The sequence below is a fragment of the Lactuca saligna genome, chromosome 4 (genome assembly GCF_052625555.1).
Source record: "Lactuca saligna cultivar CGN05327 chromosome 4, ASM5262555v1, whole genome shotgun sequence".
Lineage (NCBI taxonomy): Eukaryota > Viridiplantae > Streptophyta > Magnoliopsida > Asterales > Asteraceae > Lactuca > Lactuca saligna.
The window spans coordinates 290356400-290376497 of NC_136420.1; the positions used below are offsets into that span (position 1 = coordinate 290356400).

Below are 20098 nucleotides of genomic sequence, written 5' to 3' on the forward strand. Positions count from 1 at the left end.
ATACTTTCCACGGTCGTCGAGACGACTTCAATTCTTAACGCTCTTGGCCTTTTCCTTTCAAGATTGACTTTCCGACTGAGAGCATCAGCAACAATATTTGCCTTACCTGGGTGGTAAAGTATCTCACAGTCGTAGTCCTTGAGAAGTTCTAGCCAGCGTCGTTGCCTCATGTTCAACTCTTTCTGATTAAAGAGATACTGGAGACTCTTGTGATCAGTGAAGAGCTTGCACTTCGTGTCGTAGAGGTAATGCCTCCATATCTTTAAGGCAAATACTACCGATGCCAACTCCAGATCATGAGTGGGGTAGTTCTTTTCGTGCTCTTTCAATTGTCGAGATGCGTATGCTATCACCTTTTCTCTTTGGGTCAGAACACAACCCAACCCGACTCCAGATGCATCACTATAAACCGCAAAATCTTCGACTCCATCGGGTAGAGAAAGTATCGGTGCTTCACATAACTTCTTCTTTAGCTTCTCGAACGCCTCATCGTGTTTCTCACTCCATGTATACGTAGCTCCTTTATGGGTCAAAGCTGTTAATGGAGCAGCTATCGAAGAAAAGCCTTGGATAAATCGTCGGTAATATCCGGCTAATCCTAGAAAGCTTCGAATCTCCGTGGGATTCTTTGGACGTTCCCACTTCATTACAGCTTCGATCTTGGCGGGGTCAACCATTATTCCTTCTTGGTTAACAACATGACCCAAGAATTGGACTTCCCGTATCCAGAAGTCGCATTTGGAGAACTTTGCAAAAAGTTTCTCCTTCTTTAACACCTCCAATACTTCTCGTAGATGCTTGCCGTGCTCCTCCTGGCTTTTCGAGTAGATGAGAATGTCGTCGATGAACACTATCACGGATTTATCGAGGAATGGTTTACAAACCCTGTTCATCAAATCCATGAATGCTGCGGGAGCATTGGTTAGTCCAAATGACATAACCAAGAACTCGTAGTGTCCATATCTTGTTCTGAATGCAGTCTTCTCAATATCCTGCTCTCTCACTTTCAGCTGATGATATCCTGACCTAAGATCGATCTTTGAGAAGTAGCTTGAACCTTGCAGCTGATCGAATAGGTCATCAATCCTCGGCAATGGATACTTGTTCTTCACCGTTGCCTTATTCAGCTCTCGGTAGTCTATGCACATCCTCATGCTTCCGTCCTTCTTCTTCACGAATAACACCGGAGCTCCCCAGGGTGATGAACTAGGTCGAATGAAATCGCTGTCCAACAGCTCCTGGAGTTGCGTCATGAGCTCCTTCATCTCCGTCGGTGCTAATCGGTAAGGTGGCTTTGCTATCGGTGTTGTTCCTGGTAATAAGTCTATATGAAACTCTACTTGCCTATCAGGTGGTAATCCGGGAAGATCTTCGGGAAAGACTTTCGGATAATCGCACACAACCGGTATATTCTGCACCTCTTTCTTTTCCTTCTTAGCATCGATTACGAATGCCAAGTATGATGCACATCCCTTGGACAAACATTTCCTGGCTTTCATCAGGGAGATGATTCCAGAATTCACTCTGCGTTTGTCCCCGTACACCATAAATGATTCCTTTCCGGGTGGGTTTATCCTAACTATCTTCTTTCGGCATAATATCTCGGCATCGTTGGCGCTAAGCCAATCCATACCCAAAACGATGTCGAAACCGTTTAACTCTATGGGTAGTAGTTCCTCATGGAATTCGTTTCCGTTTAGGTCAATGACGATGTTCCTAATACGATTACTAACAGGTACGAATTTGCCACTGGCAACTTCTACAATCAGGGCATTATCTAGTTTTTCTATAGGCAATGCTAATCTTCCACCAAATTTATGCGACACAAAGGAGTAATTGGCTCCGGAATCAAATAGTATATTTGCAGGTAAACCATTTACAAGAAAGGTACCTGAAGCGACGTCTGCTGCCTCCTTTGCAGCCTCGAGCATCATCTGGAAGGCTCTCGCCTTCGGCTTTGGTGGCATGTTGGGTCTTCCTGCCTCCTTCTTCTTCGGGCAGTCCTTCAAAATGTGCCCTTCTTCATTACACCCATAACAGGCCTTCTGGTTGAGGGTGCATTCGTTGGCATAGTGCCCAGGCTTTCCGCATTTGTAACAAGTGACTCCTCCATCACACTTCCCAAAGTGCTTCTTCTTGCACTTGTCACACCACTTTGCTTCTGATCCTCCTCCTCTCGAACCAGACTTCGAGAATCTTCCTTTCTTACCGGACCTCGAGGATCCGTTAAATTTCCGTTTCTCTCCCACTTCCGCTCTCTCCAGACCCTTTTCTCGTATCTGGGTCTCCACATTCTTAGCAACCCAGATGGCAGCTTTCAGAGTGGTAGTTTGCTTGACCATTGGACCGAAGTCCGCTGGTAATCCGAGGGCAAATTTGTTAACCTTGGAGAGTTCAGTTGGGACGAGGTGAGGAACAAGCTTCATTTTCTCAGTAAAGCTTGCAACGTATTCAGTAACGCTCATCCTTCCCTTCTTCAGACTCTGGAATTCGTTGTTGATCTCCAGAAGATCCTGCTCAGAGCAATATTGCATCTTCAACTGTACCAGAAAATCCTCCCACGACATCTTGCTTGCTTCACCTTTGGGCATTGAATCAGCTAATAGCTTCCACCAGCTTAGTACTCCAGATTTCAATAGAGGAACTGCAAGAGCAGTCTTCTGCCTATTGCTACACTCGCAACTTTCAAACATTGTCTCCATCTCAGAGATCCAGTTCATGACTTCCACCGGTGTCGGGCTTCCGGATAGACTCGGTGGCTTGGATGCCATGAAATCCTTGTATTTGCATCCACGTCCATCATTTCCTCCATCCTGGTGGTTTTGCCTAACTATCGGTGGGTTGGCTTGACCAATAGTCCCACTGTAGTTTCCTTCTTCAGTCTGCCCTTCGTTCAACTCGGGCTGTTCGAGCTGAATAGTCGCTTCCTCTCGATTTTGTTGGAGCAAACGCCTGGTTTCCTCCATTTGACGATCCAACATTGCCTGGATCATCGCTTGCACTCCGGCCATCGTTATTGGTCCGGCAGCGGCTTCCACAACTGGTATTTGCTCGATCACGGGGGGTTGGTGTCTATTCCCATTTGCGTTTACGTTTCCGCTACGGGTCCTTACCATCTTGATCTATACACCGAATAAGGTGAATTCAGATCTTTATTTAGGAGAGACGTTTTAAATCGTCCTTATCACTCCGAAACGTTTACATGCTAGTTCTAATATCGTAGTCGTACGTTTAGAATCCTAAACACATAAGGTTTCCAGATCCGGTCGGCAACAGACCATAGATCCGAACAAAATAACAGCATATCATGCATAAAGCATTTAGCACATATAAGCATTTTAGGCACAATTCCTAAAATAAGCTAGTGCTCACACCTCACAATCATCGCTTAGCATTCTAAGTTTAAGTCTAGAAATAAATCCATATTCCTAGTTCGCTTAAACTAATGCTCTGATACCAACTGTGACATCCCCAAAATCACGGCCAGAAAAGACCGGTTTTGTTTATACTTTATTTCAAAATCAGAGTTATCTTTTAATAAAAGGATTGCGGAATTTGTCCCAAAACAATAATATGATAAAGATTTATCAAAAGCATTTCCATAGAAATGTATTTCATTAAAAGACTCGGGATGTCATGTTCGTACAGATCAAAAGTATAAACAGTACAATATAAGCCTTACTACATTATTTCATATCTACAGGCCTATATCTGTAATCCCTCGTCCAAAACATCACACCTATGCTCATGCGCCACTTCCTGTAATACATAAAACTGAGTGGGTCAGGCTTGGGAGCCTGGTGAGCACATAGGGTTTTCAACCCACAATAAATAAGTTTATTAATTTCATCAATCAACAATAACCCGATTACCCGTTCCCGTTATCCTCACTTTACGTCCCTAAACACCTATCATAAGGGACCTAGCCTAAGGATCATCATCGGGACGGACACTGCTGCTAAGGGGATTCCTCAGCAATAAATGTCCTAATAGGAAACCATGTGGGGGATGGAGTACACCGGTGAACACATCGTTCACAACACCTACAGGTTGCGAGCCTGCTAGTGTTGCACTGGACTGTCTAGAAGAGTCCGTGGTCGTCATCTATACTCCGCTAGATGACTGGATCAACAACAACAACAACAACATCGAGGCCTCTCATAATTTTATCACACATCACCTATTACATCTACCCATGTTTTACCCCAACATTTTCGTAGATATAAAATACATATACAGTTTAAATCATTGAAAACATGTATAACAACGTTCATCTAACATAGATAGCAAGTATTCAGATAATATGCACACATAGCACGTAAAATACTTCATATCTATGTGTAAGTTGAAGGTAACTATGCACTCACCTGATTAGGTGGTGACTCAGTACTCGGACAGCGCTTCGATACTCTTAAAATGATATTCCTTTGATAAAACCTAGTATCGATATCACTAGGGTTTAGTTTAATGATAACCGCGATAAATTAATTAGTCTGACTATTATTAAGCGTTAATAATGCTCAATATAACTCATAATAATAGCCCAAATAATTATTTTAAGGACCTAATAACATTCCTATAATTATTTGGAAGCTATATTAAAAATTGCGTAAGCGTAGCATACTTACAGCGAATTTTATCGAAAACCGGGACTCAATTGGAGCAGCGTTTCGAAACCGAAAAACTCCTTTTTCTCGGGACTCCGGGAGCCTCGGGGCTTCCTTAGGGTGCTAGGGGTTCAACTAGGGCTTAGGGATGGTTTGGGGTTGTAGAGAGAGAAAGATTTTAGAGAGAGAATGAGAAATGGTGTGAAAAATCCGGAGAAGTTCGCATGTATTTATAGGGGCCGAAGGTCGCTCTACGCGGGGCGTAGATCCGGAGTACACGGCACGTCCTCTCGGATAAGGGTGCCAGCTCGCAGCCAGCTGTCTCGCACCGGACGGATGGGAAGCGAAGGTACGCGGGGCGTACCCAGACCTCGTACGCGGGGCGTAGGGCGAAGCGTCGTGGCGCCTTCTGGACCGAGAGCGAGCGGACGCGGGGCGCACGAAGCCGGATGCTGGGCGTAGCGAGGAGCGACGTGTCGCTTATCCGAGCGAGACCGTGGGCCGCAAGCGACGGCTCTAATCGCGCCACGTCACCCGATTTCGCATCAGTTTCGCATTTCCGAGTTCAAACTTCAAAAATTTCGTAACTTTCGCATACGAGCTCTGTTTTTGACGTTCTTTATATCCACGCGAAGGTGGGAACGTACTCTACAACTTTCGTTTAGACTTCGTCGGCTAATTTTGGCTCGATTTTAAATTTTATATTATTAATGGGCTGGGACACGATTGATCCGTTAAATCCTCGTAACTTCTTCATCCGACATCCGTTTTTGCCCATCTTTTTCTCGTTACGCTACTCTCAACGAGATCTTCGATTCTCGTTCAGGTTGTGTCGGCTAAAAACCGCTCGATCAAACATTCGAATTTCGGGCAGTACATTGTTAGTCCGAAACTTCGAGAAAGCGTAACTTCTTCATACGAAGTCGGATTTGGGCGTTCTTTTTATCGATGTTCTTAGTTTAACATATTCTACAACGTTTGTTTAGATTTATAAGGCTAAAAAGTCTTTTATCGTAAATTTACTATTTTATGTCTTCCGGTGCCGTGCCGGTTTTGCCGTAAAACTTCGGCGGGCCATAACTTCTTCATTATAGCTCGGATTTCGGCATTCTTTATATGTATGGAAACCTTGAGACGTATTCTACAACTTTATGTAGAGATATCGGGATTATCTCACACTTTAATTTTGACGCTCATTTTTATTCTTTATTAATTCTACACATAAACACGCATAATTCACATAATACTCAAATATTTCATATTTATTATTTCAAAAAGAGTTACAATAGTTGACCTAGACTATTACATTGACAAAATGCTTAGCCCTGAAAACCCGGGCGTTACAGCATCCATACATCTGTTATGTACTTGAAGGGATAATATGATATAACTGCATGCATTGAGAACTTATCCCTTTGGAAAGTTATAGATCAGGTGAGTTATGGCTCAATTGGTTCTATTTATTAATATGTTAAACAAACTATAGATTTCATAGATGATAAAGAAATTTGTATTCTTAGATCTAGCTATTAGTATGTGGGTTTTAAAATTATTCTATTTTATTCTTACTTTATGAAGACACAGGGGAACGTGAGTCAAAGGAAGTAGAATCAGTTTCATCGAATTTTGTTTGAAAGGCATAAAAGGTATGTATGCTTTTCCTTTTTTTAATCGATATCCTTGCATATTCATCTTAATTTTGTTTTTGTTTTTGATGTTTGGAAGAAGGTACTAGGTAGGTATCACTTAGTCTTCATTTTGTTACTTTTTTTTGTTTCCAAAAGATTTTGGTTACATGCAATTATGTTGAGGTCATACATAAGGGTATGAATTATGATAACTCTCATATCTTATTATTTAATGTTCCATTATTAACCATTTATGTTTTCAGGTAGTTCACATTTTCAAACACTTCTTCTGCATAGTAGGCTTGGATTGAACTTCTTTTGTGTAAAACTTGTTGTAAGGCTTTAAATCTATGTTTTTGATGATTTTTTGCAGTAGAAAATTAAATATCGAACCATTCTTTTGCTATTCTGGAACATACAAGGTATAATTACACATATCTTATAATTTACGCAGCCCTTTAATTAAATTTTTGTCAAGAAACACTTCTCCTTGGTATTAACTAAGGTATAATGGTTGATGACAAATCTTAAACCATATGGATACCTGTTATAAATGTCTATTTTACGGATTTAATCAACTTTTTGTTTACCATTTTCAGTTGATGGGGTTTGTATGAATGTAGAACTAATGCATTGTTATTAGCTACACAATTTTAGAAATGATCGCATAACCTGTGAGGTAGATCGTTCTATTTTTACCATAAACATGGAGTTATAACAACTGTCTTCCTTAATGTATCCATTATTGATGGTAACTTTCACTAAGCACTCATAACCAATGTGGATAGTTTTTTCCGAAACATTATTATCAAAATTTGTAACATATGTCTTTTATTAGTGTTTTAGGTTGTATATATGTAGATCATGGTTAAAAATCATCAGATACATGTTGGTATGCTTATTTTGGTTTCTTTCATATGTCAATTTTCTGTATCTGGATCCAGATATAAACAATACATGTTTTCTTTTTTGTGACTCTAATATAACTTTGATATTGATTTAATTTTGTTGGTGTTCGATATGGTTTTGGTTGGCTTTGATATGGGTTTGAATATAAATATGCATAAATAATAAAATCAACTATCATTGTGAAGGGGGAGACAAATGAAGAACTTTCATAGTTGAACTATATTGGATGTCTAAAATGTATAAGACATGTGACTTTGGAGTATGTTATTTCTCTTACTATAACCTTCTATAACCTTTTCCATATCAATATTATTGATTAATATTCAATTCAAAAGTTCTAACTATTACTTTTTCCAGATATCACTTCCACTATACAATCCACGAGCTTCCTTTACTACAAATACTAGGCAATTTATATGTTATTGTCTGTGTTTTTTGTGGAATCGGTGCATTTATATGTATATATTAATGTTTTCGTTACTGCAGGATGAAGATGAGGACAAAAGTTAAAATCCTAAACCCACTTCCTAAAGTAATGTCATATTTACGCTTGCGGACTCTGTTGGTATCAATGTTGGCGTTAATGTAATCTGACATCAGTTTTCTACTTTAGAGCGTACATTACTCATAAACATGTATTATGTTTCTTGCCATTGATTCTCCTCTTTATATGTTTAGGGGCTAAATCTCAAGCATTTATGTTTTGCTCTCTTGGGAGGCAGAAGATCCTCTAAATGTGCATATGAAATAAGTGGATCACCTTGACTTTTCTTATACAAGTAAGAATTATAATTTGGATACTGTGAATATTTTCAGAGTGGCGTGTTTGATTCCTTTTCAGGCATTTGGTTGAATGTTTTTATCAAGTTATGTTTGAAATTGAACATCCTTTTTGTGTTTGTAATTATATTTACCTTTTTCTTTGACTATATGTTAAATCGATGCAGTGTAATAGTAGAAAGGAATCAAGACAGTTGGTAGAAGATTGTAAAAAAGAGGAATTTCATGTGATTTACCAACATATGGCTTTTTCAACCATTCATTCCATTTCAGTTTTTGAGATCGGATGGGTACAAATGTCTTTTCTTTTGATCTTTGTTAGTTCATGCTCTGGATTGATTAACATGTGATTTATTGTAGGGTGAGTTTTTTATGTATTAATGGAACAACATTATTGGTTTTTTTTTCATGTAGCATTTTTATTGCTCTTTTCTTCTTTTAAGGAATAACTTATTCAGTTTTTATGGATTTTTTGTTTTAAAACCCAACCAAGCTTGTGGGTGTTTATCTCCGATGATTATTGTTTTGTTAAGCTAATTTGCACATTATTATGTGAAATAGGCTCACACTTTTATTTTATTTCAATTTAAAAGAGATGAGAAGAGAAAAAGAGGTCTACAAAAGATGTATTATTTAGTCATCAATTTTACGTTATGAAGTATGAACTATGAGTTTCAAAGGATATCAAAGTCAAGTTAAGTCAACAGTTTTATTCCGGACTTTGACTTCGTAAAACTATTCGCTTTCATTGGTGTATTGGTGCAATAAATGAATGTTTTTGTTCGAATCTGGATTCAAGTTCTATCTTGATTTGTGATGTTACTATAAAAAGTAAAATTGTTTGATGTAGTATTGATCCGACATGAAAAAAGAAAATTAATTGAATATTAACTTAGTAATTAATGGTTGGTGATGTGAAAAATATATGTTTGTGGTCAAATTCTAATCGAAAATCATGTTTTTGTTTAAAAATATCTTATATTAGTGATAATATAAATAAGTTAACTCAATCCAATAAATGTTTTTCAACAAGTTGACACATAGTTTTGTATTTTAAAAATTACCTTTATAAATTTCTTCTGATTTTTACGATGAGATATACCATTTCTTTGTAACGTAACGGTTTTTGATTTTTCATATATGATATAAAAAGTTTTGTTAGGAATTAGGATCTATTTTATGTTCATATTCTGGAGAATTAGGATAGGGAAGAAGGCTATAATGAATTTTATTTAGTTTATATGTTTTTGCGCAATTTTCTATCGAAATTTGATTTATGATTGAAGATGAAAACAATTTATTGATTCTTCCACGATACATCCCAGTCAAAAAGGGATTATCCATTTTAACTAATTTTCTTATTAATCAATAAAAATAAAACTTTTTATTTACAAATAAATAAAAAAAATTTGGGCCTGTAATTGTTCAAACTTTTAATGTTTGTTCCTGTTTTGCTCCTCTTTACTTCTTTCTCACTTTGGGTGCTTTATATAGTTTGGCATTTTCCAAAAAATATAACAAATAAGCCATGATGAAGCAACTACTAAACAAATAAATAACAGTAATATGGAATCGATTATATATAAATATTCATCTAAAAAAGAAAAAAAGTAACTATTCTATTTGTAATATATTATTATATTATTATTTTATGTTTTTTTATAAATATATAATTTAATAGAAGTAACCTAAAGCAAATTCAGATAAATATATCGTTTGTTCTATTATTCACAACCAGTTTGTACATTGTTTCGACGAGATAAATTAAACTTTTTTTTTTTTTTTTTCGTGCAGGTAACTTCTACACATACTTTAGATTTAATCTAATAGAGTTCTTATATTTTTAAAGCAAAAGAATGAACAATGTTTTATTTTCAACCAAAACAACACAAACCTTTTTTTAATTTAAAAGAACAATATAAATGATATTAGCACACATCTTATGTATTTTTTAATATGAAATGTTTTAAAATTAAACTAATATAAAAAAAAATATTCATAAAAATGAAACTATCTGACATAGGCGAAATACCGATTGTGATGGAACCTACTCATAGAAACTATTTTATCATTATAAGAAAGTGGAATAGTTTTATTTTTAACCCAAAAAAGCAACATAATTTTATTTTTAACATAAAATAGTCGGACAAGAAAATTTATAGTCCACTTTTTCAAAATAGATCATTTTTTTCAATATTGTTTTTTTATTATCACTTTATGCACACTCCTACCAAATAATTACAAAATAAAAACCATAGCAATTGATGACATCGGACAACAAACTATTATGCTCCCGCATCTATGTACCTAGCTAGCAACTCTTCGTCAAAAAGAATTATCTGAAACAATGAAACAAACTATTTGACAGAAAAATGAAACTAAACATCACATGAAAACTATATGCCGAAAGAAACTATTTGGTGCCGCTGCATCGCACGGGTAGTGTACTAGTATGACACTATTGCTATTGCATGTATGATAAGTGCACCTAAAGATAAAAAGATGGAGGATTTTAGAAAGACACGTGAGACTCTTCTTTGAAGAAAGTGGAGATTCTTGAGGAAAGTGGGATGAGAAATGGTATGAGGATTTAGCATGGCTTTTTTGTGGAATTGTTTTAGAATTAATGTGGAATTTTGTAAAGTAGAAAATGAAACCATCCAGAAGGTGGATGAGATCAGTGTATTAAATTCAGTAATAAAAAAATATATATTATATTACCAAAAAATTATATATTTGGTTCTTATTGTTTAATATTTTTTCAATTTTACTTGTATAAAATGTTTTTTTTAAACTCTGATAAAAATGATGAGTCAGTCTTATAGCTTTGTCAAATTGTGGCCTTCTAGCCTTGCCAGCTGCCCCATCACATATACACCCATTGTTTCCTACCTTATCTCCTCCATTACCATTTATGTAATTTATTTTCCAAAACAAATAGATCATGTTCTTCTTGAATTTCACTGGTTCATATATCGCTGCCCCCCACCACTACGCTTCAATGTGTGTAGTGTGTACCAAGAAGACTTTCCTAGCACGATTTCTTTATTCCCCAATATACCATTGTTCCCCATTCTCATCTTGGCTGACGAGGCAGGAGGTGGTTACGGTTTTGACAATGCAAAACGATTCCTCCCAGCGATGGTCAATGGGATTATTTCCATTCAATTGATACCACCTCTCTCTCTCTCTCTCTCTCTCTCTCTCTCTCTCTTGCTGTTTGTGGCAACCGACACTCATCTATGGGAAAACAAAAGCCTCATTGGTTAAGAAGTAAACTGTTGGTGGTGTCGGTTGTTCCTTATTCGTCATTGGATCACTACGTACATGACCTCTACATGTACTATTGGTTTCGTTTCCTATAATTCTCATTTATTGTGTTTACCCCTATATAGATCATAATACACCCCAAGATTTAATCTCTTTTTATTTATTGAAAATCCTAATTTCATTCTTTTAGTTTTGATTTGCAGTGATGATGGGCTTAAAAATGTGGATTTGTTGGAGTTCGATGAGGATGTTCACACTTTGAAGATGTAATGGTAAGCTCTTTTTTTGTAAATTGAAATACTTTATTCTACTTAACTTTTTATGCTCAATTTCAGTTGTATTAAAAAACAAAAGTTATTGTTTTGCTACAACTGGAAGATAGGAGGTAAGGTACACAAATTCCATCTTAACAGAAGAAGGAGACGAATTCACCCACATTCCTAATTTCTTTTGTAGAAAACCTAACAAAAAGAATTACAAATCTTTTGGGTTTCTTACCATGTTTCAGTGCAATCTCTGATTTGGTTTTTTAATATGCCAAACACACTTTTGATTATTTTATGCTTGAAATATGCAATTTTTTTTAATTGTTGGTTCTTGTTCTTTGTGCTTTTGTTTCTCTATTTTATGGCTTAGTATAGCCGTTTTCTCATTGCTATGTGGAAAGAAATTTATAGGATGTTTGGTTTGATGCTGACTGGTCAGATCAATAAAGACGTGAAAAGGTTTGGTAAGAGGTCTGTTTGGGAGGTCCATTGTTGTGTTGCTTCAGTTTTGTAAATTTAGATTTCGTAACTTACTCATATACATGTAATGATAACATCTTTGGTTTTCTTGTATACTTGAATACTCTGGTTTCAGATGTAAGCTTGCTTTACCTAACTTCTTAAGCTCAACACTTGTTCCAGGTATGCTCTTCATCACATAGAGGCATACCCACACTCACACCCAGCTATACCAAAAGTTGATTGTCTAACATATCGATATGTAGGTGTTACTTGAAGTTTAGAGCTCTTAAATCTCAATTAATTTAATTTAGTGATGTTATTGAGAATCCTTTTATATAATTGTTCGGTTCTTTTAGATTTCAATATTTTGTATTTTTTGTGAAGTTACTTAATTTTTGGTTGCCCAGTCAATCATCGTAACTTTAAAAGGAGTTGACATGAATGCTCGTAAGTTTAATGATGATTTCCCTTTTAACCATAAAATTATTGTATCATAAATGTGAAGCTAAAAATAGTTGGAGATAGTTGAAGCTCTGCATTTATCACTACATAAAATCACAAGGTATTTCTCAACTTTCGTTGGTTATTTGTGAAGTTGCTGAAACCATTAGCGTTTGACACCGGTCAGTTTCGATGTTCCTTGTGCAGATCTTGTAAGCAGACCAACACCATGCATGAAAAACCACTCTGATGGACGGTGGTGGTGAGCTTTAAGTACGGTCTATAAATAGCAATGTACTTTCATTAAGTTATACATTATAGCATCTTAATATCAATTGTTAATGTAAAGCTCTTTCTTTTTCAAATTTTTTCTCATTAACACATTACATTTTTCTTAATTAAGTTTCATATGGTAGTTTTTTTTGAAGATTATAGCACTCTACTTCGTTTTTTATTGTCTTCAAGATGGTCAGATTACCCTTCATGGAACGTCCTTAGGACGACATTTTAACTTTCCTAGTATATATATATATATATATATATATATATATATATATATATATATATATATATATATATATATATATATATATATATATATATATATAAACACATCATGCGCACATTAATACATATGTTTGTATTAGGAATCTAACGAATATCTCCTTGTGTCCATGCCTAGGTTTGTAATGAAGTTAATTTTTAACTCTATATGTTGGTAGTGGTAGTTACTAATGTTTTAGTACCTTACACAATTACACAGACTTGTTTATTTGTTACGTTTGTTTCACATACTTAAGTGTGTCAGAGTTTTCGTCAAAAAAGAAACACATGTGAATTTTTTGACTGACCTGGTAGAAGGACGATCAACCCTTAGACCAGGTGACGTATTGATTTTTTTGAAGGGAGCAAGACACATTTGTGTGGACCTTACAGGGGTATCCCCTCTCGTAGGCTCAATGACAGAGCTAGAAACTTTATATGGGATACAAAGATTATCAATAAATATTCTATGTAGTTATCATATACGGGAAATTAAAAAACATAATGTAATCTATTTAGCTGGAGCTTTAATAATATAAAACATGTTTACAAATATATTTTTTTATATACATGAAATAATTTTTTTGGGGGTGTTGTAGTACCCCCAACGTCCCATGTGGCTCCGCCACTACGTACGCTTGAGGTTTGAGGTTTCAATACGGGACAGACTGCTTTAAAAGCTACTACATGCAAAAAAAAAAAAAAAAAAAAAAAGAATTGTGTTTGGAAAATCAACATATATTCATACCATTTGCGCTTGATACGTTTGGTTTCCTCGAGCTGAATGTGATAAAACTTCTTAATAGAGGATAACTAGATAATACATAACAATGTTACATATTTAGATCTACAGATGTAGACTTCAAAATAAATGATTTTTTATCATACAAAATATTTGGCGACGCTACTTGTAACCCGTTTACATTTTCACTTGTTGTATTGTGATCACTATTTTATAGGGATGAGCAAAAGGACCGAACCGGACGGAACCGGCCCGAACCGAATCGGAACCGGGAACCGGCTTCGGCCAAAATCAAGAACCGAACCGGCCCGACGGTTCTACCGGTCCGGTTCTACCGGTTCCCGGTTCCTACCGGTTCTTGTAGTGTCTTCAAATGTTGGAACCGGTCCTTGAAAAATAGCATTATACGGTTCCGGTTTTTGCCGGTTCTACCGGTTCCGGTTATATCGGTTTCGGTTCCTACCCGTTTCCGGTTCCAAAAATCTACAAAAATAACGTCCCGATCCCGGCCCGACCGGTTCCATCGGGTTCCGGTTCCGGTGCCGGTACCGGTTCCGGCCGGTTCCCCGGTCCATTTGCTCATCCCTACTATTTTATTAAAAAAAAACTAATTATAAAGCAATTAAAACGAAGTTTGCATCCATTATATTTCGTACCGACATACGCCTACTAAATATAAGCGAAATGTCCTATTAACTAGATCCAATTATAATGCGACTTAAGATGAAATATCCTACCACACATTGTCCATAAACATATAACAACCAAAAGTTCATATTCAACTTAAGATATTGCTATTTTTTATTAAAGTTTAACGTTAAAGTCTCGTCTGAGATATATTTAAAATTATAAACAATTTATAAATATATTAAATTTGCCATTATAAAAAGAACAATAAATTCTGAAATCTTAGAAAATATAACTATAAAAAACAATGAATATAAGAAGATTAAACAGGATACTGTCATATGTCAAATTAAAAAATTATTTTTATTATTCTTTATTTTAATTCATTAATTTCACAACATACGACGTAGCTGGAATAGCTCAGTTGGTTAGAGCGTGTGGCTGTTAACCACAAGGTCGGAGGTTCAAGCCCTCCTTCTAGCGATAATTTTAATGTTTTTAATTTTTTTTTTGAAAATGAAAAAAATAAATAATTAAATTTAAAAACGTGAGCGGCAGGATTCGAACCTGCGCGGGCAGAGCCCACATGATTTCTAGTCATGCCCGATAACCACTCCGGCACGCTCACATTTTCTTCAATGGTTAATAATGATATTAACAATTTTACTATTTATTTATTTATTTATTTAAATAACATTTATTTTTATATATTGCTTTTTATAGCTAAGTATGTTAAGTGTTTAGCTGTGGATCCAATTTTCATCAGTTTATATTTTTTTTATATCGTATATTGGTTTTATGATTGGGCAATTGAGAAACTAGCATCTTGCAGTCTTAATGATATGCTGATTTTACAACATTATTATCACATTTCAAAAATATTTAAATAATTTATTTATTTATCATTCAAAATTGTTGTTCACAAAGTTTTCATTTTAATTCAACATTAACGTCTGATATAAGAGTAGAATACTAATTTTATGTCATTCAGCATAAGTATGAACAATAGTTTTCATTTACTGTTTATTCAAATGATCAAATCATAACTTATTTATTCATGCAAACGGAATTAAAAACGTGTGCCATACGTTTTGTTCAAAATCCTTCAAATGACAAAATATTTTTATCAAAGAAAGACTAATTGGAAAACCAAATACAAATATAAAAAGACTACTTTAAAAGTATGTCGCATTTAATTATCCCGACAATAAATATAAAGGAAGGAAAAGAAAACAAGTAATGTTTCCTTTTCAACTCTTAAAATGTGTCAAAAGAAAATTTCTAATTCTTCTTAAAGTATACATCAAATGATAACATTACTTGTAAGAAACCTTGAGAAATCTATAACAAAACAAATACATTGATTCTCAAAAAGATTGTTATAACAACCTTGCGACATCTTTCATCAATAATCTATTAGCATTATAAAAATCTGTAAATTCCTGAAACGAAATATACCCATCTCCATCTGTATCAAGTTTAGTCATCATACGTTGGATTTGTTCATCTGACACACAACCGAGTGTCTTCAAGTTTTTTGCGAGCTCAGCTGCAGAGACTTTTCCATCTCCATTGTCATCAAATCGTTTAAAAATCCATTCTCGTTCTTCTAAAGTATCATCCGCCATTATGCTTTTCAAATAATTACATTGGCATTGTTGGTTTTGATTTTATGTTTTTACTTAAATATGTGTTTGATTTGTTTTGAGCCAGAAGATATTAATGATGAACCTATGAATTGGTGAATATGCATGGTTGTCCCTTAATCACGGATTGCCTCCTATTTTTTGTGAGGTAAATACTAAATATGATTAGAATCGGTCATTTTCCACAACATAAAGCTTATAAAGAAAATTTAAAAATATTTAGGTGTTATCTGTTTTTTAAGAGGTAAAATATATGCAGTCTGCGGATTATATCTGTAGACACCTACAGAAAGAAAAAAAAAAAGGCGGATCAAACGTCTACGGTCTACGATGAAAATACTTTTGTTTTTTTAAAGTCTCTAGATTGTGTAAAACCTTTTTTTTTTAAATAAATTGGTTTTTTGAAACTTAAAAGACTATTTCAATAATTATAGTTTTACAATGTCGAAAATTAAATTTATACAACCATCATTATAATTTATTTTTAATTTTTTATTAATATTTAAAATTCAAAATATTTGTTATATATAATTAGGAAACACATTAATCATTATATTTTCATGTATTCGTCGTCTAACTTATTAAATTATTGGATATTACTTTTAAAACTATTATATTTCTATACACACTATTTTAAATTGAATTATATTTGATGTGATATTTTAAGTAATGATAATTGTGAAAAAACTGGATGGTGTATGAAAATCACGTGTCCCATATCAGTTCATTGAAGACAGAAAACAAGGATGAGACTTTTATATAAAGAAGACATGAATAAATATAAAATTGAAAAGAAGTGGCCTTTTGATTCTTATAAATTATAAATAAGGGATTCGTCCTTTTTTTTTTTTTTTTTTTTTTTTTTTTTTTTTTTTTTAATTACACGAAAAGATAACTTGCTGAGGTAAGAAGTGGATGGGCCAAATCTATCCCCAAAAATAGGATGTGGAGATGTGCACAAGTGGATGGGCCAATCTATACCCAAAAACAGAATGTGGAGATGTGCAGAAGTGGATGGACCAAGTCTATCACCAAAAAACAGGATGGGCACCCCACAGAGGTAAGAGGTGGATGGGTCAAGTTTATCCCCAAAAGGAGGATGTAGAGACCATATATATCCACAGTCTTCTAAAAACAAAGAGTAAATTAAACGAATGCTCCATATGGTTTGGAATATAATTAAATTTTTTAACTCAGAAAGTTCCTACTATTTGTTTTTGTTACGCACTTGCTCTATAATGTTTTTGTTTTTGTTATGTATTTGGTCCCTGTCTTACTTATAAAAAATATTATTTAAATATGAAAAAATGGTGGGGTAGGTAATGTAAGGTGATGGGGTGGGGGTGAGGTTGGGGTGTGTTTATTTAAATAAATTGAAAAATCAAAGGCAAAATAGTATTTTTAGGTAAGACATAGATCAAACACATAGCAAAAACAAATAGTAGAGACCTTCTGAATTAAAAAAAAAAAAAAAAAAAAAATTAGGGACCGAACGTACAAATTAGCCTTAACCATAGGGACCATTCGTGTAATTTACTAAAAAACAAACAGTGTGCAAGTTTAAATGTTTGCACGGTACAGACAAAAGTGGCCAATAAGTCATTTTGAGAAAAAAACAAACAACACCTTAATTGTTAAACTGTCTAAAATCATGCCACAGTTAACTATAAACCATTAATCTAAAGATGAACTGAACTAAGTCATCCATTAACCATCAATATTATTGAACAAATAACTTGAATGTTGAATGGAAAACCTTCGATGAAATGTTTATGACCGGTATCTATTTGGTTAAGGGTAAAAAATATAAACATTCTTAATTAAAACCAATGTACTCTTTGGATGGGTAATGATAAGATGTATGCTTCATTATCAAGATTCGGAAGAAATAAGAAGTAGTAGTGGGTAATACCGAAAGTACCCTTACTTCGGAACGAATAATCTCACCATATATTCAGGTTGAGTAACCACATCAGCAACCAAGGTAGGAACCCAATGAAAGCATAAAAAACGGCCTACCCAATTCTAACAATGGATTGTGTGTTACCAATGATCAACTCCAAGAATCCTACATGACAAAGACACATAGTGTTTCTAGGCTAAACATTAGTTTGATGATGTAATAGTTAGGGTCAACAAGTGTAACCTAATTTGAAGTAATAGAGATGAATTACTTGAATATTATGTGATTTTATATGCATTATTATTTATTTATAAGATATAATAAATTAAGAATAAAAATAAGCATAAAAAAGATTATAATAGATAATCCCAATATCTATGAAGAAAGTCCTAGTGGTCGTGACAAGGATTCTAGACATGTAAAGAATGCTGAAATCCGAGTTATAACGAAGAAGTTATGACTTTTGAAGTTTTGTGACAAAACCGACACAACGCTGTGTGACGTTTTGAGTTTACGATAAAATATTTTTTAGCCTTAGCGGTCTAAACGAATGTCGTAGTATATGTTCAACCAAGAGCGTGCATAAAAAGAACGTCGAAATCTGACTTCGTATGAGAAAGTTATGATTTTTCTAAGATTTGGCACAATAGTATTCAACCTGGAATTCGATTATTAGATCGACGGATTTTTAGCCGACACAACCTAAACGGGAATCGAAAATCTCGTTAATAGGAGCTCAACGATAAAAAGACCGACAGAAACAGACGTCAGATGACAAAGTTATAAATTTTTAATGGATTTTACATGTCTAGGTCTGTTAAAATATAACTTTAAAAATAAATCAAAATTAGCCGAGTGAGTCTAAAAGGAAGTTGTAGAGTACGTCTCTACCTATGCGCAGATATAAAGAATGTTAAAAATGGAGCTCTTATGCGAAAGTTACGGAATTTAGAAGTCAGAGTATGTTGGTGTGAGGGTACTCATGTACACCCTGCATAGAGAAGCCCTACTCCTCGCACACTTGTATAGGCGATTCAATCAGTTCCACATCGTCCCATCCAAAGTCTGGCATGTCACAACTAGCAGTTTAGCTGGGAAATTATGTTCTTGTGTAACCGTTAATCTATTGTAAAACATGTACTTTAAGTAAATCTCATTCAATGCTCATTTAGATTCATCAATTATGTTCATCAAGGAGTCTGGAAACCCTAAGAATCCCGGCTTGAGTCCATATTGGACTAGGATTTCCTTATTGGGCTTAATGGACCAATAAGCACCCAATTCAACTTTATTGGACTTAGAAGCCCAAATTGGATCATAATTGGACCTAATTAATAAATCTAAAACATTTCGAACCATTTGGGTCTAGAATGATTCATTCTAACCTTAATGGGCCTTATTGGGCCATAACTAATCAAATTACCCTTAGTGAGCCATAAGCCTATTCTTTTATTCTATTTGGGCTGTGAATGCTTCCAAAAGCCCTATAGATCGAATTTTTTTATGTTTAGGATCCAAGATCCTAACTAAAGTTAATGGGCCCAACATACTCCGCCCTTTTTTCTTGGGCCAAAATCTCGGCCCATGTATATAAAAAAAGAGAGAGGAAAACAAGAGATTTAGGAGGGGGTGACTTTGGAGGTGTCACCTCCATTTTGTTCATCATGTATCCATGCAAAGACCAGCATGCAACCAAGCTAGTCACCTCACCTCTCTCTTTCCCCTCTCCTTTTCTACTCTCGGCCGAGAGCCCAAACACACACACACATACTACACCAAATTCTCGCCATTACTCTCAAGAATCATTCATCTTCTTCCTCCAAAATTCTCAAGACTTTGTTTGGGTTTCAAGAGGATTTTCACAAGATAATCATCATTTCTTGGTAAGTCTTTACACATCCAAGCTTTATAACTCCATTTTCATGATATATCACTCTTTTAAGCAAAGTTTTTGGTGATTATACTCCTAGAAATCTTCTTAAGTTCGAGATCTACTCAAGGAAGTTGCTAGGGCCGAAAATCACTTCATCACTTTCCATATCTTCCTCAAAAACCGAAACATCAAGCAAAAGGTGAGTTCATACCCCCCTTGTTTTCGGTTTTCATATAGTTTTGGGGGGAGAATACAAGAAAATTGTGTAGATCTATGTGTTATATGCATGTTTTGTGTGAATTCTTAGTTATCTGGCACAAATGTGTTAGATCTTAGCAAATCTCAAAATTTTAAGTAGTATTTAGAAAAGATCTATGAACTATGACATTTTATACATCACA

General features: G+C 34.9%; 1 long non-coding RNA gene, 2 other non-coding genes and 1 pseudogene across 3 annotated transcripts; 2 read left to right on the top strand and 2 right to left on the bottom strand.

Annotated features, from left to right (window-relative positions):
* The first annotated feature begins 10797 nt into the window (after window positions 1–10797).
* On the top strand, window positions 10798–12790 carry LOC145043791 (uncharacterized). Its single transcript, XR_013681148.1, has 2 exons — window positions 10798–11264; window positions 11398–12790. It is a non-coding gene; the product is annotated as an uncharacterized LOC145043791 (long non-coding RNA).
* A 1894-nt stretch (window positions 12791–14684) lies between these two features.
* On the top strand, window positions 14685–14758 carry TRNAN-GUU (transfer RNA asparagine (anticodon GUU)). Its single transcript has one exon. It is a non-coding gene; the product is annotated as a tRNA-Asn (tRNA).
* Window positions 14759–14821: 63 nt separating this feature from the next.
* Window positions 14822–14903, bottom strand: TRNAS-AGA (transfer RNA serine (anticodon AGA)). Its single transcript has one exon. It is a non-coding gene; the product is annotated as a tRNA-Ser (tRNA).
* Window positions 14904–15481: 578 nt separating this feature from the next.
* On the bottom strand, window positions 15482–15962 carry LOC145039198 (polcalcin Bet v 4 pseudogene; annotated as a pseudogene).
* Between the last annotated feature and the right edge of the window lie 4136 nt (window positions 15963–20098).